The sequence below is a fragment of the Callorhinus ursinus genome, unplaced genomic scaffold (assembly GCF_003265705.2).
Source record: "Callorhinus ursinus isolate GAN/ISIS: 27379988/994484 unplaced genomic scaffold, GSC_fseal_2.0 scaffold11, whole genome shotgun sequence".
NCBI lineage: Eukaryota > Metazoa > Chordata > Mammalia > Carnivora > Otariidae > Callorhinus > Callorhinus ursinus.
This window is the reverse complement of record NW_027397073.1, coordinates 34,776,016-34,802,150: the sequence shown is the minus strand read 5'-3', so window position 1 is coordinate 34,802,150 and position 26,135 is coordinate 34,776,016.

The window sequence follows — 26,135 nt, the reverse complement described above, 5'->3', positions numbered from 1 at the left end:
ACGGTCACCCTCAGAGTTGGTGGTGAAGGTCATCTACCAACTGAGGGCACTGCTGTGACCCTCAGGTAGTGGTAGTTGGGGGTTGAAATGAGGAGGTGTGTTCATTGCCTCAGGGGAGTCCACAGACCAGCTGGGGATATAAGAAACCAAATACCATCAAAACAATATCAATGATGATCATGAAAACATGGCAGGTATTATTTAGTGAGCACTTAATATGTGTCAGACTTTGGGGCATGAGAGATTTCATTAAGGAGGCAAGATTTGACCTGTACCTTCAAGGAAAGAAATTAAGATACATAGAAGAAGAGGAAAAGGGAAATGAGGACACAAATGGCAGTGCTCTATTCAGAAATAATGACTCCCCAACTTAAGGAACTTGGAAGAGGCTGCCCAGGCCACATGATTCTCCCTAAGGCCCTGGACTCCAGTGGACTAGACTGCCCTGGGCTGGGATCTAGGGCATAGCTCTGGAGTTTAGCTTCCCTCGGGCACAGCTGCCTGAACTTAAAGGCTCTTTACAACTCGTCATTAGCTCATGCTTGGATTTCCTGTTTAGAATGAGGGCCATGAGCTCCTGCTTTGCCTCGCTGCTTGTTTTGTGCCGGTCTGATGGGGACATGTGCTCTTGTGACCACACTCAAGAACTTACCATGCACCTATCCAGCCACCCATTTCTCTATTCATCTACTTACTCGCTTAGATCCGTGCACCTGTCTACTTTATTCTTATCTGCACTAATGGTACAGCCACACAAAACCATCCTACAGATCCTTAGCTGTGGGCCCAGTTGGGTACCTATACTCAAGCTGATGGGCACAGCTGAAGAAAATGCCTTCACAACTGAGCCAGTGGTGGAGCCCCAACCTCACTAGGTTCTCAGCATTCCCCAGCAACCACTTTATATGCCCACGATGTCCTCTCCTTCCTAAAGATTGTCATTGCAGACCCTCCTCTTTCTTCTTTAGACATTTGCTGCCTACTCCCACCTCTGACTCACTCACTTACCCACACCCCTCAGCTATCCTCACTGCCTTCTCTATCGCTCTCGACTAGTTTCTTCCGTGCCCTGCTGCATCTGTATGCTATTTGTGTGAATAGTTTGCCTCTCTTCCTTTGCCTTGCCTATACTCTGGGGATTGCCCTCTCATTGGTTCCCCGTCGCCTACACCCCTGCGGTCTCCCCATAACAATCTGTGGAAATACATGTGAATTCTCCAGTGGCCTCCAGATGACCAAACCTAAAGGACTTTTTTGGTTCTTATCTTGCTTTCTGCAGCATATGGCATCGATGTTCTTCCTGCTGGTTCTTGGTAAGCATCTTTCCTCTTGTCATCTCCAGGCTCCCCTTCCTCTGCTGTCTCCGTCACTTTTTCTAACCACTGTCTACATCTCTTTCACTCTCTGTTCTTCCTTTTTTCATTTCCTAACTCAAATCCTAAACTCAGACTCCTCTTTCTCAGTCATGGAGTAAGCCAGTGCAATGGTTAGGAGCATGGACTCTAACTCTAGACCCAGTTGCTATGGGTTTGAATATTTGAATCTTGGGCCCACTGTTTCCTAAATGGGCAATTTATTATGCATTGCTGTGTCTCCACATTGGTGTAGAGTTTAGCCCATGGTTAATGCTTAGTAAACATCCATTATTATCCACCCAGTCGTCCCAAGCACAAACTTAGAAGTCATTCCAGACTTCTCCTTCCTCACCTCCTCATCTAATCCAGCAGCAAGGATCTTGACCTTCTGGTTGCTTGTTGGAGCTGCCCGTTTTTTGTTTTCTCCCAGCTGCCCCAGATCAGAGACTCACGTGGGGTTTGATTCCTAACTGTTTTATTTGTTTCCAGTTTTACCCACCTTGATCCAATTTTACACTGCAGCCAAAGTAATTTTTGTAACAAACAATTATGACCTTACTTATGCTTAAAATCCTGGAGTTGCCAGTGTCTTCAGGACAGAGTCCAAATGCCTTGGCATGTGGAACGGCCCTTACAGATCTGCTTCCTCCTTCTCTCTAGTCAACTTCTTACCTCCTGCAGGTTTCCCAATATCCATTCCATAACTCAGTCATCTAATTTTTCTTTTTTTTAAGATTTTTTTTTTATTTATTCATTTGAGACACAGAGATAGAGAAAGCATGAGCAGGAAGAGCGGCAGAGGGAGAGGGAGAGGGAGAGGAAGGCTCCCCCCTGAGCCAGGAGCCTGATGCAGGGCTCGATCCCAGGATTCTGGGATCATGACCTGAGCCAAAGGCAGACGCTTAACCATCTGAGCCACCCAGGTGCCCCTGGTCATCTAATTTCTTAAAGATGCTCACTAGATGTGGGTCCAGAGCTCCTGGATGAGACTTATGGGCATCGAATGTTCTCAGAATCTGCATATTTGACAAGTACCTACCACCCTGTATGTGTCTGATGCACTTAAAAACCTGGAAATTGTTGCTTTGGAAAATAAAACAGTGCCCAGTCCTTGCTCTTAATAAGAGGTCAAAATGAAATTAATCAATGGCTAGGTGATGTAATCCTGGTTATATATGCCACAGAAAGGAGGTTACACAAAAGTGCTTGTCTTTCTGTGTCTTTGCCTACTTTTTGCCCACTATTTCTTCAGTGCATCACTCACCATACCTCTTTTTCCCTAGCTTATGGAGAGTGTGCCTTTACACATGCTCTTGTGAAATGTGGGAGGAAAGACTCACCCCACATTCATTCTCCATGTACAGTGATCATTTTCCTCCTCACCATACCTGAACCAGGGCCTGTGTCCTCATAAAGCAAACATGTTTTATTTAAATCTTGGGTTTCTTTTGCATGCATCTCAGCTGGACCAGCATATGAGCTTTGCAGAAGGAGACACAGGAACTCCATCTGAAGTCCGAGGGGAAAATGAGGTGAAATAATGACTAGTGTTGGGATCAGAGTTCCTGGGATCTAACTTAAGCAAATCAATGCATTCTCTTGGGCCAGTTATAGATCCTCTGGGTATCACATTTGGCACCCTTAAGGTGGGTTGGGAAAAAATGATTATCAAATTAGTAGCATTAGTGTCCCTTCTTCATAGGATCAATATGAGACTCCAGTAGGATATGAGCTGTGACAACACTTTTAAGTCTTAAAATACCATAATGCAAAAATGGATTACCAAGGCTTGGAAATGTCATCTGACCCTCTGATTGCTAGATTTTATAAATAATATTTTTCTTTCAAATGTGAGGTGGATCTTGAGTGTGGGTGGCAGTGGGGGTGAGGGTGGGGTTAATAACTGAGGAGGGATCACAAAAGGTTCACCTTTTGAAATGAATGTTAAGAGTAGGAGGAGCCTTCTCCCCGAAACATCTTCTTCATATTCTCCCTCATGAATGACCCACAACATGTCCTTGCCAGCGTTTTTCTCTTTTAGAGAAAACTGAGCTTCTGCAAATCTTATAATTAATTTTCTTTGAACACCACACTTAACATACTTGCTGAAAAATCTCCAGCGGAGATCTTTCCCACCTTTGTCCCCATGCACTTCTCAAACCTTAGTTCCCACTGGTTCTTAAAACCCATCTCCATTACAGCCCAACTGGTTTGATTGTTCTTGTACCCCTGGTGCATTGCCTATTGTGTTTAGTGCAGACCAACATATGGTAGGGAATATTCAGTACAAATGTCTTTGGAGGTGAAGTGTATCACTTTGCTAGGCTCAAAGAATTCATTTTGAGTAAATTCTTAGTACCGCTTTGGAATGTTGAGCCCAAAGTGGTCAGTTAGATACCTGTTGGGATGCAAGCAGAGCTTGGCTCCCAGTCAATAAAATCCATACAAAGGCAGCCAGTTTTTAACTGCCACCTCTTGATAATCCTTTGTTCTCTGTCTCGTCTTCTTCCTCCTCCTCTCTGGCCTCACACATCAAGCAGGGCCAGGTTTTATTCCAGCAAACTTGGGTAACAATAGATATGATTGTCAGCCTCCCTGGGGCCGGCCAGGTTTTTATGAAATTAGACATATTTGTCTTGATGTTTAGGAGCGAGCATGAAATTCAAATCTGTGTGTTGGCATTCTGCGGGCTGGGCCTTTAATATTCAATGACATAACTTCATTGCGGTTTTGACAACACTATATAGAAGTTGTGCTTACCATTGAAAATTAAAGCCACTGAAAGCGTTGACAACAGCAAAATTGTGAATGCTTCCCAGCTCCTGAAGTGATTGCTATTCCAGTTTGTCTAGAAGTGCTTATTGTGTTTGTAATGCCGTCAGTTCCACTTAAAGACGACTTGAAGTCGATGCCATACAGGTAAGTACCAAAGAAATCTCCGTCTTCTTTCTTCTCTTCACTCCTCCATTGCCTCCCACACAATTTTTCTGCTGAGGGTCTATTTGCATTTGGTTATAGAGCTCCTGAATCCCTCAACTTCTGAGCCAGTTGATTGCATTTCCCTTTCAAGTTCCCGGGTTAACCAGACTTTCATTTTTTCCTTTTGTTCATTTCCCTTTTCTTCTTTTTCTTTTTCTCCCGCGTGAGTATCAAGGAAATTGAGTTTCAGTGACTTACTGAACAAATCCCCTGAGCGTGTGAATCACCTCCTCTTGTGCGTAAAGCAAATCTTGGGTGGGGGGTGAGGAGGCTTCTGTGTCTGAGGAAGGATTACGAGAAACTATCCTTTGAAACCAATGCTGAGAGTAGGGAGAGGCTACTCTATTAACTGTGACTGCAGGTTGGGTTCTTATAATGTTGAAAAATGGTAAAAAGAAAAAAATAATAATGGTCAGCTTGGCTGTTGGTGGTGGTGGTGGTATTAAAGCTAATGAACTAGCAGAGAATTCTGACAGCTTTGGTCTTAGGTTGGTTGCTGTTTTGGTCTTTGAAGGAGATTTCCCTCTTGTGCCACAGTAGATGTAAGATGATTTTATCAGAAAAAAATCTTTATATAAGCCTTTCTTCCTTAAGCAAGCTGTGACCCTGTGAATGTAAAAGTCGGATGTACATAGGAGAGTGGGTTACACTGTCCGGGGACTGAAAGCAGTGATCCTGGAGGGGCCCTTGGGGCAGGTGGAGGGCGATATCTGCATGAAGGGCCCAGTATGAGAGAGAAGCAGTGTGGGTACCCCATCGGCAGATCTGGGGAGCCTGCATGGCGGCAACCCCCAGGCTCCAATCTGCTTTCCTCAGTACACTCCTAATTTTACTCAATCCACTTTCCCAGGCTCCCAGACCCTATTAACAAAGGGAGGTTTACTACTGTGGACCACAAGAATTCCTTTCTGTTTCCAAGCAGCCCCCTTGGAGTTTGGAAAATACGAACTCCATTGCCAGGGCAGGGCTGCTGTGGGGTAATTTGAGTGGTGAGGCCCAAGGGCACAGACATCTGAACTCCATCATGGACACTTTGTAATTCCTGAGAGCTGGCATAGTCTCTCCTGGTTCCTGACTTTCTCAGAGGACCATGTCACTAAGGGGAGGTATCCCGTCCTCAGGTACCTTCACAGGAAGCCCTTCTTAGAGATACCATGTTTGTAACTCTTTAGCAGCTTTGACATTGAAGCCTTGACAAATTGTGGTCCTCAGAAGGACTTAGTCAAATTGAAGAACATGGCTGGATTTTATAATTTTTTAATGTATTTAAACTAGAGAATTTTATTTGTTTGTTTGACTTTTGTTAGCTTTTCTAGTCAACCCACATCTCCCCAATGGCCCACTTGAATTTTGGTCTTATTTGCCATATGTGCCACCCTTCTGTGGCTGTCCACACGATAAGTGTTATGGTCTCTTGAGTGGATTGGAGGCTTGGGATGAGCCCTGGTGACCATTCCCTGAGTGTTCACTATCAAATTCTTTCTTTGGTCCCTGACTTCTCTTACTTTCAAAAAAGTTGAGCTTTTGTCCAGAACTGCAAAACATGGTATCGTTCCATGGCATTTTGAATGGGAATGGTTTAGATATCAAAATTCAACTTTATTTTTGTTTCCTGACATTGTTTTAAACTTTTTAAGTGGGAGCAATTTTCCCTATGCTCGATGAGAATTGTGGCATGTCTTATGGCTTTTCTGCTTTTTTAAGATAACTAGATAGACTTCTGATCATTATTACAGGTCACAAACACAGGCTAGAGCCAATGAATAGTATATCTAGTCTCATGTTATGGTTAGAACTCTGAATTGGACTTAGCATTACATATTCTTCCCTGCCCTGGCTTGGACTGCTTTAGTCTGGAAGCCTGGTGTGGAAACAAGGCATGGCTCTTTGGCTCTCTCCTGTTCCCTGGCTCCCTGCTATTCTCCTCTCCCAGTTGGTCGCTAGCTGTTATATATTAGATCTCACAAAGTTGGAGGCACTGGAGGGAGGAGAGGTGAGTGGATGAAATAGTGTCTCTCTGGCAGGGGTCATCATGCCCTCCGGTATTGGCCAATGGGTAGAACTGATTCTTTCTCTTGAGGCCCTTTTTTGGGATCTTTAGAGGTTCCTTGCTGGGTTCCTCTCTCCTGAAGTTCCTGTGACCTGTGTGTGACCCCCCCACCCCCCATCTAATCCATTTGGACACTTGTGACATCTTTCATTGCCATGGGCATCCAGTGATATACCTCGAGCCTCTTTCTGCTCAAGACCCTCCTTCCTCCAGGCAACTCTACTGACTAGAACCAACAAGGCCCAAAGTAGCTTTTCTCTCCCTGGCCCATATGTGGCCTGTGAGAAACACTTGTGCCTCTCTTATTTTATTCTAGGAGCAAAGACCAGGCCTAGTGAAGTAGCCCTCACCATTGGAATAGTTGGTAACTCTGCCCTCACCCAGCAGATTTCCAGGTGGGGATCAGACTCCTGGCTCCAGTCACCTTAGCTTTCTCAGATGTGAGTCAGGTGGCAGTCCTCTGTGTCAGAATTCTAAGTGCAGAAATCATTTCAGATTCCTGCAAGAATTCATGTCGGAGAACCTCTCATTAGGCCTGGGGAGAGAAGATGGCATTTTTCTGTTCTCCCTAAATCCTTGACTGAGCTGAGGAGTCTGAAAGTTGTGAAACCATGTTCGACTTCTTTCCTTTATAAATTCTACAAAAGGGGTCATGTTGAAAAATGAAGCAGGAAGTACCCATTCTATCTTGTTTTACATGCTTCCTTCTCACAAGGGTCTTAGAGTCTAGATAAAGAGCCAAAACAAAATGAGGAAACAGTTAAAAAGCAATGAAGGAGATGTTACAAGTCAAGGAGCCCCAAGTCCTAATGTACAGTATGGACAGTTAACACTACGGTTCAGGTTAGGGTTGGGAGGGTGAAAGGGGGAAACAGGATGGACTCATAAATGTGTGTATTCAAAGCATTCAGCTTTAGCCTTGTTGCAATCTTTCTCCTTTTCTACTTGTAATTCAAGATTCAAACACTCTGAGATGATGAGCCAAGCTTCAAGGATTCTTCTGGCTAGGAATGTCTGGCTGAGAAAATGCATCCAGGTTCAGGAAGCTCCTGCAGGGAGGCACTGCACATGATGAAACACATTCCTTATATTAAGCACCATATGCATGTAAGCCTTGTCCTGTTAACCGACATGTGTTTTTGGCCAATTCCAGAGGCCTCCTGAGATACTCGGTACATGCAGAAGAAATGAACTTGGATCAACAACATTCACTTTGCAGAAGTATTTGGACACCCAATTGTTCATTCGACATATAAATATATTCAGTATATAAATATATATGCCATGCATCATATCACTCTAGTCTAGGCATTGTGAAAGAAAGCAAAGTCTCTCAGGTAGCTTAAGAGATGAGAGGCACGTATTCAAGAAGTGTACTCACTACTGGGGACAGTGTAATTGGCGCATGAGTGTGAGGACAGCGATTACTTGGTCAGTTTAGCAGGAGAGATGCCTTCTTGCTGCCACAGTCTAGAAAAACTTCACCAGAAAATGGGAATCAATTATGTCTCACCCCAGATTTCATCAGATCACCAAGCCCTGGCTTCCTGGCTAGGCTCAGTCATGGCTTCTGGGTTCCTTGAATGCACAGGTATTAACTTTATTCAATGCTGCCAAAGACTTTGACAGGGACTCCGAGTCACCATTCCCTATACCTGAGAGGTCCAGCACTTCCAGAATTTTATGCTGTGCTTAGTAAGCACCTGGTACATTTCCTGGCACAGAATAGGTCTTCCCTAAGTATTTGTGGGCTTATTGAATGAGAACCTGAGAGGGAGGGAACCTCTGGGGTCAAGTTGGTACAAGGTACCTCTGGCTTTGACCTGACCTGGATGGGGCCCCAGAGACTGTGTTGGAAAAGACAAGGTCAAGCCTCCAGGGGTAGTCCCAATGGGACAGAGATGCTTCTAAAGAACTTCTGTCCTCTGGGCATTTTTCTCCACCTTCCTATTTTTTTTTTTTTTTTAAGAGAGAGAGAGACTGAGCGCATGTGGGGAGGGGAGAGGGGTAGAGGGGGAGGGAGAGAAAGAGAATCTTTTTTTTTTTTTACTATTAACATATAATGTATTATTTGTTTCAGGGGTACAGGTCTGTGATTCATCAGTCTTACACAATACACAGTGCTTACCATAGCACATACCCTCCCCAATGTCTATCATCCAACCACCCCATCCCTCCCACCCCCTCCACTCCAGCAACCCTCAGTTTGTTTCCTGAGATTAAGAGTCTCTTATTGTTTGTCTCCCTCTCTGGTTTCGTCTTGTTTCATTTTTCCCTCCCTTCCCCTATGATCCTGTGCCTTGTTTCTCAAATTCCACATATCAGTGAGATCATATGATAATTGTCTTTCTCTGATTGACTTATTTCGCTTAACATAACACCCTCTAGTTCCATCCATGTCATTGCAAATGGCAAGGTTTCATTTTTTGATGGCTGCATAATATTCCATTGTGTGTATATATATATCACATCTTCTTTATCCATTCATCTGTTGTTGGATATCTTGGCTCTTTCCATAGTTTGGCTATTTTGGACATTGCTGCTATAAACATTGGGGTGCATGTACCCCTTCTGATCACTACATCTTTGGGGTAAATACCCAGTAGTGCAATTGCTGGGTCGTAGGGTAGCTCTATGAGAAAGAGAATCTTAAGCAGGCTGCACGCCCAGGGCAGGGCCCAACATGGGGCTCGATCTCACGACACTGAGATCATGACCCTGAGATCATGACCTGAGCTGAAATCCAAGAGTCAGACACTTAACTGACTTAGTCACCCAGGTGTCCCTCCACTTTCCTATTCTTTTTGCAGGTATTGGTTTGTTGGGTCTCTTAGGGGATTTGTTACACATCCTTTCTCCCTCTGGAGGAAAATGACTGTGTTTGTTTTGAAACTCCCATGAGGCAGCCATTAGGGGCGCTTTGGATGGAGGTGGCTTTGGGCATGGAGTGACAGAGAACTCTAGGCTTCCCACAGCTTCAGTTCTTGATTGCCGGAAGTTCCACTATATGTATATACCAACTTTCTCTACTTGGGACTGAGGGTCATTTGCTCCATTTCTGCTTCAGCTGGGAAAGCTTCCCGCCAACCTTTTTTCTGGCATGGCTTACTTCCCTGAGGGCATGTTCTGGGGCGAACTAGGAAGTTCTTCATCATCAACACTGGGGGCTTTCCCCTCACTCTGACCTTCTTCACGGGGGCACTTTTGTTCTCTCTCCCCTTAGAATCAGCCGGTGAAATTCCTGGGTAAGTGGAGGATACTTCCCACAGAGCATCTGCCTTCGCCGCTGTTTGTGTAAGGAACTGAATTGTTCTCTTTGAAGCTTGGGGGCCCCATGTGAGCAGCTGGGGCACCCTCCGGCCCCTGCAGTCACATCGTTGGGTGACTTCCCATGCACTCACACCCCAGAGCAGCAGAGAGAAGCTCTGCACCGGGCCGACTTGGCTCCTCTCCTCCCTCCACCAGTCTGGAGGTTTCTGAGGTTACAGACTGAATCTACTGTTTAATTTCTAACCTCCCATGGCTCTCAATTTAGGGCTCGCCTATGGGGTCCAACCACTCAATTAGGGCAGGCATTAAAGGCCGTGGCTGCTTTTACCGCGTGTGGGGAGGTGGCAGCACGTCCCCAATCCAGGAGACTTTCATCGTCCATGACAGCCTCCTTCAAGGGTTCTTTATCCCGACGCAACTCGGTTATGGGGTAAAGGCATGGCAAAAGTGAGGTCACATTCCTGAAAGCAACACCAGGACATGGGCTGAGCCTTGAAGAAATGGGGCAGTCAGGGGAGAAGGGCCTGGGATGGAGGAAAGGGAGGCTAATAGTGGAATTGAAAACAACAAAGAAAGTCCTAGTTTCGACATTTTGGCCAAAGGTGACCCCCACAGCCCATCACTGTTCCCTCTGCAGGGGTTTAAGCCACCTGCTCTCATTCTCTAAAAATATGAGTAGCTACACTTTATGGAGCACCTACCTCTTGAGGCAGGATATTTTTTACTCCTCCTTTAGAAATGAATGGAGAATCAGCAAAGTTAATAATCTTCGTGGCACAGCCAGTGGGTGGCGGGGCTGGTATTAACTCCCAGTCTGTTCTCAAAGCTGTGGTTCTGTACCACCGTCATTCTGTTGCCACTGAATGCTTACTCCTTCTCTCTCTCTCTGGTCTGAACTTGGTGCTGACAAGAATTTTAAGCTGGTTTGAGAATGCTGCTTTGCCTGGACCATTCATTTGCTTCAAGCAAGAGGCAAGAGGGAAGAGCACAAAGAGGACCAGGATATTGTCTGTGCACTTTCTGTGAAAGACCCACAAGGACTTAGACTCTCATCCTGTTCACTTTTTTCTTTCCCTCCTGTTCTTGGCAACTGTCCCTTAAGCCTGTCTGTTCTCTGCCTCTAATATATTATGCTGATATTTTATTACCAAACAATTACATCCACTAATTTGAAAAGGAAACGAGCAGGAAATTGCAATTATAAGAGTAAAAGCAATGCTCTTTTATTTCTCCCCTTTATGCATATGAAATATGGTTTGTCATTGCCGCAAAACAGACTTTCCTCTTCTTCCATGGCTCTTCACTGCCTTGTCTTTAATAATTGAGCAGAAACGAGAGTAATAATTAGATTCCTGATAACAGAGGAGATATCCATTTGCAGATGTGGTGGCACAGTGTGGTTTGCAGATGTGAAGGCTCAGCTTGGAGCCACAGAGCTGCCACCGTGTCTCTGTGGGGGAAAGCATACTTTGTGCAGTTTCACTTGCGTACCTTGCAAAGCGTTCTTTACATCCATGGTCTTCTGTGTTGATTATGTGTTCCCAATTATTGTTTCCTCTCTGCCCTTGCTATGTTTTCCCACCCCATGGACTTTGGGCTTGGTCAGAACTTGCTTTGGTTAATGGAATATGGATAGTTGTGATGCATTTAAGTGAACAGAAACTTTCAATGTGCTTGCGTGATTTGGCCCTGCTTCCCTTGAGCGATACTCAGGATGGCGGCTGCTCTGTCGAGGTCCCTGAGTGATTAGGCACACAGAAATGCCCTGCTGACTCCTAATGCATGTATGGTGAGAGCAAGAAATAAGCGCTTTCTGGTTTAAGCCACTGAGATTTGGAGCTGTTTTTTAATCACAGCGTAGCCGAGCCCACCCTACCGATATATCTGTGATCTCATTTGGTTCTCATTGTATCCATGGGATGGAGAAAGGGTTGATCACACTGGGTGGTATGGGGGGAAAGAGCATGTGCTGTAGAATCAAAGGGACCCGGCTAAGAATGCTTTTTCCATCATTGCTGGCTGGGCAGGCTTAGCTGGGCAACCCAGTGTCTCTGAAATCCTGTTTCTTTATCGGTAACAAAGGAGCAATTATTCTTACCTTAAAGGTTCCTGAGAATTAAAGTCGGTGTATGCCAGAGGCCCGAGCATAGTGTCCATCACAGAATAAACAGCTAATAAAAGATAGATAATAATAATAAAAGATTATCTCCATTGAGTAGATTAGAATGCCAAGGGTGAATCTACTGCGGGGAGCTGCCCACATGCACTTCCGAACGGCTGGAGTGTGAGCTTCAGCTTCCAGACTCTGGGTCCAGAGCTCTCTCCCTGGACTAACATCGGTTCACTGAGTCCCACACCTGCAGCGACGCAAAGGCTCAGGGGTGGGGCGGGTCTCAAGAAGCGAAAACACTGCTCCTGCCAGGAAGAGCCGTCTACACGGTGAGATGAGCTAGATAACAGAGCCACTGGTTTCTCTGAAGCACACAGTATTCTAAAGTTCTAACTTTGCATGCGTAACAATCACCTGAGGAACTTCTTAAAATGCAGATTCCCTTGTCCTATCCCTAGACTTTCTATTTTAATACTATCCTACGTGGTTCAAGGAGGAAGAGATAGTGGACTCCCACATCAGGTTCCCTCCACTGGCAGCTACAAATTAGTTACACGATCCTGGGCAAGTTACCCAACCTTTCTGTGCTTCAGTTTCTTCATCTGCAAGTTGGGGCTAATATTAATAGTTATCTTATATATCTCCTTGAGGATTAAGTTAGGTAATAGATGCCAAGCTCACGGCACTTAGCAAGCACTCAGTGAGTGCTCCCCATCAGTATTCTGATGCAGGGGTTATGAGAACCACTGAGCCTGAAGCTTCTCTAAGGAATGGCCCAGGGCAGCCCCTTCATCTTGTGTCCTAGCTGGGTACTCTCTCATGGGGATTCTTGAGACAGCGGCCTCTACCCTTTTGGGGCCTATCAGGGGGATTTCCAGTTATGGAAGCTTCACGTGTGGGGGCATATTTGGGTCAAGTGTGCTGCTTGTGGCTCTTAAGTCGCATGTGTGCTGCCTTCTTCTGTTCAGTCCTGCAGAGGTTTGCTTCTGGGGAAAGACCATCATTAGTAAACTTTGCTTGGGAACCATCTCTCTGGCTGGTGGGGGCGGGGGGTGGGGAGCAGCAATGGGAGAAGTTCCTGGCCCCTGGTGGCCTGAGGCTGGAGTCAGGGCTGGATTTGTCCCAGTTGAACTGTTTCACTTACTGCTCTAGCACTGTGCCAAATGCCTCATTTTGCCTCTTGCTCATCATCAGATATTAGAGGGTATAAGAGTCACATTTACTATAAGAAAGGTTTTCTTCTTCTTTAGTTTCTTTGAATAATTCATGTTCAACTTAGAAGGATGAAATATGGTATGACCTCCCACTCCAGCAAGAGCCACAGGTGGAAATCTGGTTTCTCGGGGGAGGCAGAGTCCAGGCTGTGGGGGGCCCTCCCAGCCTCCTGCCTCTCTGTGCTGCCATGAACAGTCTGATGCACATCCTGTGGGCTGTCTCTCCCTTTTGTCCCATTTGCTTGTCCTGCCAATCCAATTTTACTTACTCTTCGGGTCCGCCCTTCAGCACACCATCCTCAGCCATGGAGTTCCCAGGCCGTGAGAAGACAGAGAGGGTGTCTTTTGGAGAGAGTAGGGTCCTGAGCTGGGAAGGGCTGCCCATTCCCTGGGCCCAGGAGGCTGTTGCCATAGATGTTCTGGCATGAAGCAAGAGGAAGCTATAGGGTATGTAGAGGAGGACTCCCCTAACTAGACTGATGGCCAGCCTTCAAATTCCAACTCTATGACTACTTGGGGGTGGTGTCCGCAGACAGTTCTTAATCTCCCTCTTGCTTTAACGCCCTTACCACAGGAAAGATGAGAACGGTGTTGTCCTGAGGATAAAAGTGAAAACAGAAAATATAGAAACATACAAGCATCGGAAGCATACATAGAAACCACTTAGAACAGGGTCTGGTGTTTGATAATCTCTCAATTAACATTAGATGTTAGCATTATGTATCCCTTAGATTTGAATTTGAATATACCTATATGATGAGATATAGGTTTTATTGTATTTTATTTGCTCAATTAAAAATTAATTTTAATTACATAAGGAATGCTTGAATATATTTTCCTTGTATAAAACTAAAACATTACACTGAAAACTATAATTCATTTTGACTGCCCCCATTCCTGGTTCCTCCCCAGCATTTATTGGGTTTCAGTTTGGTCTACAGACTTCTAGGATTTTTTCCCCAGATTTTATTTATTTATTTGAGAGAGAGAGAGAGAACAAGAGCGTGAGTGGGGGAAGGAGCAGAGGGGGATGGAGAGGGAGAGAGAATCTCGAGCAGACTCTGTACTGAGCACATACTTAGCACTGAGCCTGGAGCCCCATTGCAGGGCTCTACTAGGGCTCATCTAGGGGCTGGATCTCATGACCCTGAGATCATGACCTGAGCTGAAATTAAGAGTAGGAGGCTTAACTGATTGAGCCACCCAGCCTCCCCAAACTTCTAGGATTTTGAAAAAGGCATCTATGTACGTGTAGGTACTTGTAGTACATATGTAGTATCTATCTGTCTATTTAGTCGAAATAGTATCAGAGCCATATGTCTTTTTCATTTAACATGTGTCTTAGAGATTATTTTATTTCAGAACATAGAGGTGTACCCTATCTAAAAGCACCTTCAGACTGTTTCATATTATGGGTATATCACATTTAATTCAGTCATTGTTTAAAATTTCCCCTTACTATAGACAGTACTAGAATAATATCCTTGTAGATGTCTCCATGAACATATACATCCTCAAACTTTCTCAGAGATTATCATTCTGTTTTCCAAAGTGGTTGTGCAAACTTACCCTTGCATCAGTTGTATACAAATTACATGCTTTCGTGCCACCTCATCATCCTTTTATATTACCTAGCTACGGTTTTGCCAGTTGAGGCAATATAAAAGGATACAGAAGTGTATTGATGTTTTAATGCGAACTTTCCTTATTCCTAATGAAGTTGAGCCACTTTTTATATTTATGGGCTGATGGTGTTTTCTCCTTTGTGGATTACCTGTTGTGCTCACTGCCTACTATCTTATTGAGTTACTTTTCTTTTTCTTAATTATTTTTTGCAGATCTTTTTAGAAACATCTTTTGGATAGTCATCCTTTTTGTGTTACATTTGGTGACAATATTTTCTCCCATCTACTGTTTGCTTTTTGTCCTATACATGTGCTTAATTTTGACTCGATCTATTTATACCTCCCTGTTCTTTAATGGCTTGCTATTGTATCCTATTTATAAGTAGACTCTCCTCATCCTCAGCATCATAAACACATTTTCTAATACTGGTTTTCTATTTTTCAAAAGTATCAAGTCTTTCATCCATCTGGGTTTTATTTGTAAATGATGTAAATTAAGATCTAATTATATGCAGTAGACACTGAGCTAAGAGCTTTATATGCATGATCCCAGTCATTCAAACTACCTGGAAAGTTAGACATTCTGACACCCATCTTGCAGAAGAAGAAAAAAAGCTGAAGAGAATACAGTGATTTGTCCAAGGTCCCAAAGGCCAATGCAGAGCAGCCATCTGAAGTGACATCTATCTGTGGGATTATACAGATTTTTGCACATCCAGATTCCTCTTCCAGAGCTCCCTGCAGTCTGAGCACTGGCTGATCACACTAACAGAAGGAATTTGGTAAGGAAGAGTCTCTCTTGTGTCCAGAACTGAAATTACTGAGCATCCCTAAAGGCCAGGAAGATAGGCACTAAAGGGGCAGCAGTCTTCTGAAAGGGAGGAAGAATCCCACAGTCTCAGCAACATTGCTTACCTGAACCAGCTTTGGGCAGTGCTGCTCCTTAGGGTATGGGTGGGCATCCAACCCAGACAGGTCCTGCTCCTGGTAGGACATAGGTCCAGACTTTGTTCCTCTCTCTTTACAGCAGGAGGGGTCCAGGAAGCTGGGAGCGCAGCGTTTCCTTCGTTACCCACTTCTCTTGTACCCCGACCAGAGAGGCTCAGAATGGGTGGGGGTTGTTGTAATGTAGGGAGGAGGGGAAAAGCTTTTTCTGACATTACCCTGCAAATCTTACAGCGCCACCCCCACCCACTCACCTGTATGGGCTGGAAGCCTGGCTCAACTGTTCCATCTCTCCCCAAAGAGCTGTGAACCACACACTTAGCAATGCAGAGAGATGGCTCCAGGCACCCTCGGCATTTATTATAAATCACTGACACAGGAAAGATATGAGTCCCCACCTGCAGAATCACTGAAGCAGCAACTGCAGGCATATCTTACCTGAAAACGATTTCTCCGCTTTTGCCACAGCACATTTGGGGGCCAAACCCAGAGGAGCCATTCCCTGGGGCAGCATTCTCAAATCTAGGGAATGTTTTCTTGATATGATTCTTACATCAAGACTCTCTTGAGTGCTGGCATTTTCTGACTTCCCTTAAAAGTATCCTCTCCATGTCCCTCCTCATGAACTATGGCATTCTCATGCTCAGGCCTGCATCATGATACAATTTTGTTATCTTCTACCTACTAATAGATTAACTTTGATCTCTTCACCAATTACAGTGTTTCCCCCCACCACCAAGCAACTCTGTTCTGATACTGTCCACCTGGGGACAGCAACAGATCCATAGGCTAAGGGCTCAGTCTCACAAGACTGCTGCCCCACCTTCAGACCCCACTCACAAGTCCAGGTTGTCACCTGTGCCTCTGACCTTGTGGCTATCAGTCAGAGGCTCCCAGGACTCTCTCCTTGAGTTCGATTAATTTGCTAGAGTGGCTCACAGGACTCAGGAAACCAGTTTACTCACTGGATTAGTGCTTCATTGTGAAAGGCTATAACTTAGGAACAGCCAGATGGAGGAGATGCATAGGCAAGGTTTGGGGAAAGGGCTAGAGCTCCTATGCCCTCCCTGAAAGTTCCACTCTCCCCAAACTTCCGTGTGTTCACCAGCTTGGAAGCTCTACAAACCTGGTCCTTTTGGGTGTTTATGGAGGCTTCATTACATAGACATGACTGATTAGATCATTAATCATTAGCGATGGATTCAACTTTCAGGCCCTCTCCCCTTGCCGGGGATTAGGGAGTGCGCCTGGAAGTTCCAACCCTCTATTCCTGGTTGGTTCCCCTGGCAACCAGCCCCCACCTTTCAGGCTTCAAAAATCACCTCATTTGTGGTTGAAAGGGGCTAGTTATGATTAACAAGACACCCATTTCACCTTGATGGGTCTGGAACTATTTCAGGAACCGAGGACAAAAGACCAAATATTATGATGAAAGATGCTCCCATTGCTCTTACGCTCGGGAAATTCCAAGGCTTTTGGGAGTTGTGAGCCAGGAACTGTGAATTAGGACTGAATATGTATGAGAAATATATTTTGGTTATCTGATAACCAAATACATATTTCTTATAAGTCACAATGTTGCAGGCTTCTTAAGGGAAGGAATGGTTTTCTTTGTGGGAGATCAATAAAGAGTATTTAATTTATTTTTAAAAAGCACAGGAAAAACAATTCAGTCTTTTCTTTCCTAATGAAAAAAAGCCGATCTCCAAATCAGGTGATTTCTTCTCTTCCAAAACACAATGCAGTCATTCTTTGTTCCTTCAGGTCTCTCCTCTGCGATGCCCTCTCTTCTGTGTCTGAGTGGATATTTAGACTCTTCAGTTGTGTTGATCAAGCTGTCCTTAATATGTGCATTTTAATCATGTAGCACACGCTGTAAAATGAAAGCAGAGGGGAGAAGTGGCCCTTCCTGTGTCGTTTGCCCCTGGCCTCCCCGTTGGCCCTGGAGCTGACCCTATGTGTCCCACGGTGGGGGAGGCTGTGCAGAGCCATTCACCAGGCAGTTCTGGCCTGTGGTCTGACCAGCCGGTGCTGCCCTTTGCTTTTCAGATCAAATTCCATCATCATCAGGCAGGGACGCCCTCCAGATGGCCCCACACATGCACAGATGCTGCTGGGAAGGAGTGGGGGAGGCTCTGTGGGCCTGGTCCATTGCATATCATCCTGAATCAGTTTACCAGACTAATGAACACATCTGATCAGCTCTGTCACTTCTTGGTGGGCAGTTTCCTACTCAGATCCCTCATTTTTTTTTTTTTTCCCCAAACCCAAACTTCTAAGCTGGAGCTTGCTCTCAGGTAACTTGGACTTAACAGCCATCTCTCCTGGTGGAATAGTGGGAGCATGAGCAATATCCCCTTTACTGAAAATTATTGAATTAAGAAAAGATCCTAATATGACACCCCCACCTGCCTCAATGAAGTTGTCTTTCTCTTAGATAAATGTTGGGCTTGTTGATTATTGTACAGGCCTTCCTCAACTTATGATGGGGTTATGTCCTAATAAACCCTCATAAATTGAAAATATCCTAAGTCAAAAATCCATTTAATACAGCGAACCTACTGAACATCATAGCCGAGCCTAGCCTACCTCAACATGCCCAGAACACTTACATTAGTCTACAGCTGGACAAAATCATCTAACGCAAAGCCTATTTTATAATAAAGCGTTGAATATTTCATGCAATTTATTGACTACTGTACTGAAAGTGAAAAACAGAATGGCTGTCTAGATACACAACAATTCTGAGTGTATCTGTTCCTTACCCTCTTGATTGCGTAGCTGACTGGGAGCCATGGCTTGCTGCCCTCTGCCCACCATCACAAGAGAGGATCATACCACATGTCGCTAGCTCAGGAAAAGATCCAAATTCAAAATTCGAGTACAGTTTCTACTGACTGCATATCCCATTTGTACCACTGTAAAGTCAAAAAATACAGGAACCATCTGTATTGTATATGGTGGTTCCTTGAGCTCGTATGGCAAGGGTCACCTTTACAGGGCACAATAATTCCCAGAGTTAACTGTGGAAAAGTGAATCCTCTGTAGGAAACCAGAACTTCAGTGGAAGTCCATTGGGCTGGGCCTCTCCAGCCTCACTCACTTGGCTGTGGTGCATGTAAGGGTCTCAGTGCAAACTGAATTTGTCCTGGTATGGAAGGAGTTACAGGTGGCCTCCTGATGCTGGGCTCTGTTGCTTCTCACAGTCACCATCCTGGTTTGCCAGACTATCCAGGCACATCACCTCTCAGCTTACTTCCCTTAGGTAACCTGAGTCTTGTTCTCCCAGCGGGGCAGAATGGAGGATGTGTGTGCCTGGCCAGGCAGGGGGTGGAGGTGGTGATTATAGCGAGTCTCTCGAGGACCAGCTGACTCAGTGGTAGGTGCTGGTGTACAAGAGCCCCCTTCTCCCTGTGCCCTGTGGGTGAGTCTCCAACTTTGTCAACCCTTGGGGATGGAGTTTGTGTGAGAGGAAGAACGTGGCTTACTTATCAGTTCTCTATAGAACTGCTTTAGGCAGGGTCTCACTTGCTACGATGAGATTCCATTTATTCCTGGATGAATGATCCTGTTGGAAAATGTGGCATAGAACAAAGTTTTGGGCAGGGAGAGATGAACTCTGCTGGGGAAATCAAGGGAAACTTCAGGTGTTTAGGAGTTTTGATAATAAGTCAGAATTTGCTAAGGAGAGAACAGAACAAGCTCTTGCCCTTTGGGGACAGGGAGTTGGAGATCCTACATGCTGTCCCCAGAAGAGAGCTTAGCTGGGCCAAGGTGGGGGGCAGGTTGGGGAGGGCTGCACTGTCTGGGGGTGCAGATGGGAATTGAGGGAAATGAGGGACCATCAGGCTCCAGTGGCAGGCAAAGCCTTGAATGTGACCTGGAATTTGAATTTCTGTCTGTCTGTAGGAGGGAGAACACTTCTGGAATGCTGCAGGCTGGTTTGATTTAAAAAGCCACATTGTGGAGGGCCTTTGAGCAGCTGAGGTATGGTGTAAAGAGAAGTCCAGCTGCACAGTGATGACTTCTGCATTTGTCTTCGGTTCAGACTGAATCCCTTGCTGAGGGAGGGTCTATGGTGGTAAAGGGTCAAGGGCCGCTGCCCTCAGATTTCAGAAGTGGCCCCAGCGAAGGGGCCTCTGGGAAGTGAATTACAGCTCTGATTCAAGTCAGGCCAGGAGGCACTTTCAAAGTTCATCATGAGTCCAGCACACATACCCTGGGTGCCAGAGGAGACAGTAGAGACTGAGTGTCCGCCCTGGGGACCCGTCCTCTGTGCAGGGGAAACAGCTCCAAATACCCAACACTATACTAATCAGGGTGGCAGGGTGTGGCTTCTCAGGCTCATGGGCAGTGCTGTGGGAGGGCAGAAAAATGGGGGAGAAGGGTGGTCTGGCCTCTTGGTGCGGGGAATGGGCTGGGAGAGGGATGAGTAAGATTTGGAGAGGCAGAGGGGACAAAATTCCTTTGCCCCTCTAGAGAAAACCATCCAAATAGCTTTTGCAATTGCAATTAGCCAACAAGTGAGTGAGCATCTTCATGTGCAGAACCATGTAAAGAGTGCTGGAGGCAGGTCAAGATCAAAGTGAAATCAATGGAGCCCTTGCTCTCTCGATACCCACCTGCCACAGAAGACACACTCATCCGTTCACTCATTTATTCATCCCACAAATACGGAGCTCCTTGCCTGTGCCAGCTCTGTGCTGGAGCTGGGGATATGACCCTAATGGGGAAGGAGAGGCAGTGAGCCCTAGCAAAGGGCTAAACCATTTAAATCATGCCCACCAGGTTCTAGAGGGCTGGAGCGATGAGACTGGATTGTAGTTGGCCAGAAAGAAGACCTCCTTGAGAAGAAGTCAGATTGAAGGAAACAAGCAGTTGTTGTTTATTGAGCATCTATCCAGGCCAGCCTGTGTGTGTGGCTTGTAGGGTTGAGGCAGCCTGTAGGGGGAGCTAGCAAGTAAGCAGATAGCGGTAATGCACCTGCTGAGGGTGCCTGTCAAGTATGAGAGTGCCAGCGAGAAAGGAGGAAGCAGGGGAAGGAGGGGAGAGAGAATAAGGGAGGGAGGATCTAGTAGGCCATCAGGAGGAGTCAGTGGGGTGTGTGTGTGGGGGGGGTGGTGTGTGTTGGGAAGGGGTGGCCTCAGGCACCTAGAATGGACCCTGTGCTTCTGTTGGTTTCAGTGATGCTGATCCTAATGCCTTGAAAACCCGAAGATCACAGAGAAGAGGAGGAAGAGCTTCAGCTCTCATCCCTGTGAGTTCCTGTGTGTCTCAGAAAAGGCATCAGGGAAGTGAGAAAATGGCTTGCTGGTGCTGATGCTGCATAAACAGACTTCCCAGGGACACACATGTTTTAATGCGATGTTAACAGATGAAGAGGGGCGAGAGGAAGCTCTGAAGTCTCCAGTCCTCTGCTGCCTCCCGAAAACCCATCCTGCAGGAGACCCCGGCAGGGATCCCACCTGATGGCAGCCCCTGAAGACAGAGGGGGCAGGTTGGAGGAGGGCAGAGGGGCCTTTCTGAGGCCCAGGAAACCAGCTTCGTGAGGGACACCCCATATCTCAGGTTCTGGTTTTCCATGCAGTTTACATAGCCTGCTCACAGGGCTCTCTTAAATATCCTTGGAGTTCACAGTCACCTGGTGGCAAGGCTCCCCATCATTCTGTGTGGCTGTTTGAAAGTCTGCCCGAGGTACTTCTCTCACTCAACCTAAACATTATATCATTTGGGTTAAACATCACTATCTTGGGATCCTCTTTGAGTCTAATTTACCCATTTTTTTCTTTCTGGAAGGCTCCTGGAGCTCCCCACGCCCTACCTAAGGGACCCTGGGCTGCTTTATGAGGAACGCAAGCACACTGGCCTGTGAGCACTTTGAAGGCTGGTAGGGAACCCCGGAAATCCTCAGCTTGTGCTGGATGAAGAACCCCCATCTTCATAGCATTACTAAGTGCATCGCAACACTTTTTATTCCCTGATAGGAAAGAAAAAAAATAATCATGGATACCTGTGAACATGCTGGGTTCCTAAGGATTGGGGTGAGGGGGACAGCGATTGTCTTAAATCTACCATAACACAATACCACAGGCTGGGTGGCTTATAACAATAGCTATTTATCACTCACAGTCCTGGAGGCTGGAAAGTCCAAGATCAAGGCGCCATCAGTGTCATGAGAACCCACTTCCTGGTGCACAAATTGCTGTCTTTTACCTATAACTTCATATGGTGGACAAGACTAGGGAACTCTCTGGGTCTCTTTTACAAGGGCACTAATCCCATTCATGAGGGTTCCACTCTCATGACCTGATCATCTCCCAGAGGCCCCTCTCCAGATACCATCACATTGGGGATTAAGTTTCAACATGAACTTTGGGGGAACACATTCTGTCCATAGTAGTGTTGGAATGAATCAGAGAAGAGGCAGGTACCACCAATTTCACTAGTTTTCCAATTTCATCACATAATTCTGTTTCCCAGTATAGGCACCATTAGCACAATCTCTCATTGGCAACAAGGGCTTTAGATCTAAGAACTGGAGAACTGCCAAAGGATTCTTCTCTGGGGTCCCTTCTCAGTAGATCCATTTGCCCCATAATCCAGAGAATGGGATGCTGGATAGGTGACCCAATTCTCCCTGTCTCAGTTGACCCAGAGAACCCAGCCTTGAATATTACGGGCATCTGACTGAGACAGCAGGGAGTGGGTGCAGGTCCCCTCAATCCTGACCACCAAACCAGTGTTTCTTGACAGGGGAAACTCTATGACCCTGGAATAGTGTGTCTTCCAGGAAAACTAAAACTTTACGCCCTTGGGGAGCATATCTTGCAGGAATGCAGAGGCAGGATGCTTACTGAAAGAAGGGACTCAGCTATGGAGATTTTCTAAGACCAGACCAAACCAGTCTGTGCCAGGATGGACCCCAGTGCTGAACCTTCATCCACTTTTTCCCTCATTATAATACTAAAAAGTGGGGTGCCTGGGTGGCTCAGTCAGTTAAGCATCTGCCTTCGGTTAGGTCATGATTCCAGGGTCCTGGGATCGAGTCCCATGTTGGGCTCCCTGCTCAGTGGGGAGCCTACCTCGCCCTCTTCCTCTGTGCTCTCTCTCTCTCTCTCTCAAGGAAATAAATAAAATAGTTTTAAAAATACTAAAAGTCATGCCCAAGGGTGGAGATTTAGCATATTAATTAGACATGTGATACATGAAGAAGTATGACCTTTAAGTGTGCAGGTGCTAATAAATCCCCGCCTCTACCTTCTTAGATGCCCCCTTTTCCCACCTAAGCCTTTAAAAAAATTTTTTTATTAACATAATGTATTATTTGTTTCAGGGTACAGGTCTGTGATTCATCAGTCTTACACAATTCACAGCGCTCACCATAGCTCATACCCTCCCCAATGTCCATCACCCAGCTACCCCATCCCTCCCACTACCGTCCACTCCAGCAACCCTCAGTTTGTTTCCTGAGATTAAGAGTCTCTTATTGTTTGTTCCCCCCTCTGGTTTCGTCTTGTTTCATTTTTCCCTCCCTTCCCCTATGATCCTGTGCCTTGTTTCTCAAATTCCACATATCAGTGAGATCATATGATAATTGTCTTTCTCTGCTTGACTTATTTCGCTTAGCATAATACCCTCTAGTTCCATCCATGTCATTGCAAATGGCAAGGTTTCATTTTTTTGATGGCTGCGTAATATTCCATTGTATATATATACCACATCCACCTAAGCCTTTCTAAAGCTCTCCCTGACCTCTCCTCAGGGAGTCAGCCTGAGGATTCTTTCCTTTCTGCTATCTCCCTTGTGATGGAGCATAAGCTCCAGTAAAGCCTTGCCTGAAACTCCCACTCGGCCTCTTGTCAATTTCTATTTCTTAGAGAGCCCAAGGGCCTGGTTAGGTATCATTAACTTTGGGGGGAATCTAAATGTATGCAGTGGTCCCATTTCAGGCGGAAGCAAGGATCCTTTTTGCAATAAACTTCCATTGTAATTTTAGAGACATTCTATAAATATATTGGACTCCAAGCTCCTTGAGAAGAAAAGACAATATAGGTTTTTCATTGTATATTCCCAAATCTAGTATGGTGCTTGGCACATAGTAAGTGTTCAGTAAATGATTTTTGGATGAGATGTTTCATATCTAGTGCTGTTTAATCTATATTATCTTAGAGGAGGCTGTGGCTAGGCCTTGGAAGGGAGTAGGCTCTGGAATTAGATTGGCCCAATTGCATGTGGCAGATCTGGGGGGGAGTCAGTCCAGTAGACAGAAGATTCAGTACTGGATGGGCATGACTGGTCAGCATGGGAGTGTTCCCATGGGCAAGCAGCCCAAGGTGGGGAAGGCAACAGTCAGAGAGAGTGCTTCTGTGTGTCGGGCACTCTCTTCCCTTCTTGCAGTCAACCTGTGAGACCTGTAATTGCTCTTCATTTTACAGATGAGGAAGTTGAGCCAGAGTGAAGCAATGACATTCTCAGGTGATCTAGCCCGTAAATGGTACCAGGACACCATTTTAGGCTGCCTTTCTGGAGGTTTCATACTCCTCACAGCTGTCCTCTACTGCTTCTCTGCAGAGCAGGGCCCCAAGGGTGGGCAGCGCAGAGCTGAGGAGCCCAGCAGTCAGCTGACTGAGGCAGACTCAGCAAACTAGCATGCGCTTCTTAGTAGCAGGGCTGTCCTCACAGCAGAGAGAGGGGGGCAGCTGGGGTCTAGAGCAGTGTGAACCACATCCTACAGCAACTGAATATTGGGTTGATGGAGACAAGAATTCACACATGGGAGCAAGACAAGAGGCAGTGACCAGAATCAGGTAAGAAAGTTCCCTGGCTTAAGGGTTGGTTCACACTAACTAAAGCTAACAGTGCTGAGTCCCAGGATATTGTGAAGGACCTCTGAAATACTCCCTCTCCAGGCTTGGTGTTGGCCAAATACTAGGGCAAGGCCAAAAGTCAGTCTTAAAATGTTTTTTCAAAGTAGGAACTACCTGAATAAGGGAATGGAAGCAAGCAGAAACCATCCAGCCTTATCTAATGCACGACTCGCTCGATTTCTTTATGGTGAATGCATTTCCTTTAGGCCCATCCTGTTTTTTCAGGCCATACAATTGGAGCTGATGTTTATATCCAAGGTTGTGTTATATGATGGGGAAAAGTTCTCTGGAGAAAAATTCTGGGGCTCATTAAACAGTGGGTAGAAGAGGAGGAGAGAATGAGGGAGGGAAGTAAAGAGAAAATTATAGCAAGATGAGGTTTTCTTTTCCTGTAGGAAAAGGACCTAAAATAATTGCATCTCCTGTTTGGAACATTTTTTTGTTTTTCACACTTCATTCCTGTTTATGCAAAGCAGTGGTTAGGAGAGTACATTCTTAGGGGAAATTCTCCCCAGGAAATACACTGCTGTGCACACAGGACTTTCCAAGGCATTGAGAGAATTGGTTAGGAACCAGAATTTACTTACAGTAGAAGATTGACCAGAAGTCTCTTCTCTCCTTTTGCTTTTAAAACACTTTGTACTTATGATTCTTATTTGTAGAAATCAATCGGCCTCCCTTTAAGTGTGCTTGGAGAAATTTAGTTCCTATCCAGGGTTGTTTAGGACAAGGCCAGGCTAGACAACTCTCCCTGTTTATTTGTTGGAGGGCTTTTTGTGGAATGAAAAAGAGTTGTGACCATTACTTCTGAGCTGTCAGCCTTTGTAGGCAGCAGGCCTTCTACAAGTCTATTTTTTTCTTGTAGGTGGTCAGTGCCTTAATTCTCTCCCAACAACCATTAATCAACCTAGCTCACAGGACTCAACTTCATAACAAATTGATCTTAAAAGTATAAACAGCATATGATGGCTCTGTTATCCTGTCTCTTTGGCATTGACATTATAACAGAGGCCTTAACTAATACAACAAGAAATTCCTAGATGATTGCTTTTCAGGCACTGGCCACAGGCTGGTAGGGTAGATTGTTTTGGACAGGTTGCCTTTCCTCAAGCTCTTTGAATAGCACCATCAGGCCACATAAAATATAACGTGCCTTATAAATGTCCCATTTCCCTCAATGATTTTACTAAGAATGAGCCCAAGGGGATGGCTGTTTTGGAAGAACTTTGATCAACTCTGTTTTCATTGATGGACTGGACAGAAAGGTTAGGAGCATGATGGGGAACAGATCTGCAGAGAAGATTTTACTGATTTTTCACAGAGATGGAAGTTTCCGAAGTTCTGTCCTGTGACGTCAATATTTAAACCTAGAGGGAGAAGGAGCCTTTGAGAGCATTTATGAACTGGTCTCTGGAGGAAATGGAGAAAAGAATTGGAAGGAGAAATTGAGAGATGACAGAGGGGTTTAGGGTTGAGAGGGGGCTTAAACAACAGAAATTTATTGCCTCACTGTTCTGGAGGCTAGAAGTCCAAGATCCAGGTGTCCGCAGGGCTGGTTTCCCCTGAGGCCTCTCTCCTTGGCTTGCAGATGACTGTCTTCTCCCTGTGCCCTCACGTGGTCTTCCTTCTGTCTATGACCTAATCTTTTCTTAAAAGGACACCAGCATATTGGATTAAGGTCCACCTTAATGGCCTCATTTTAACTTAATTACCTCTTTAA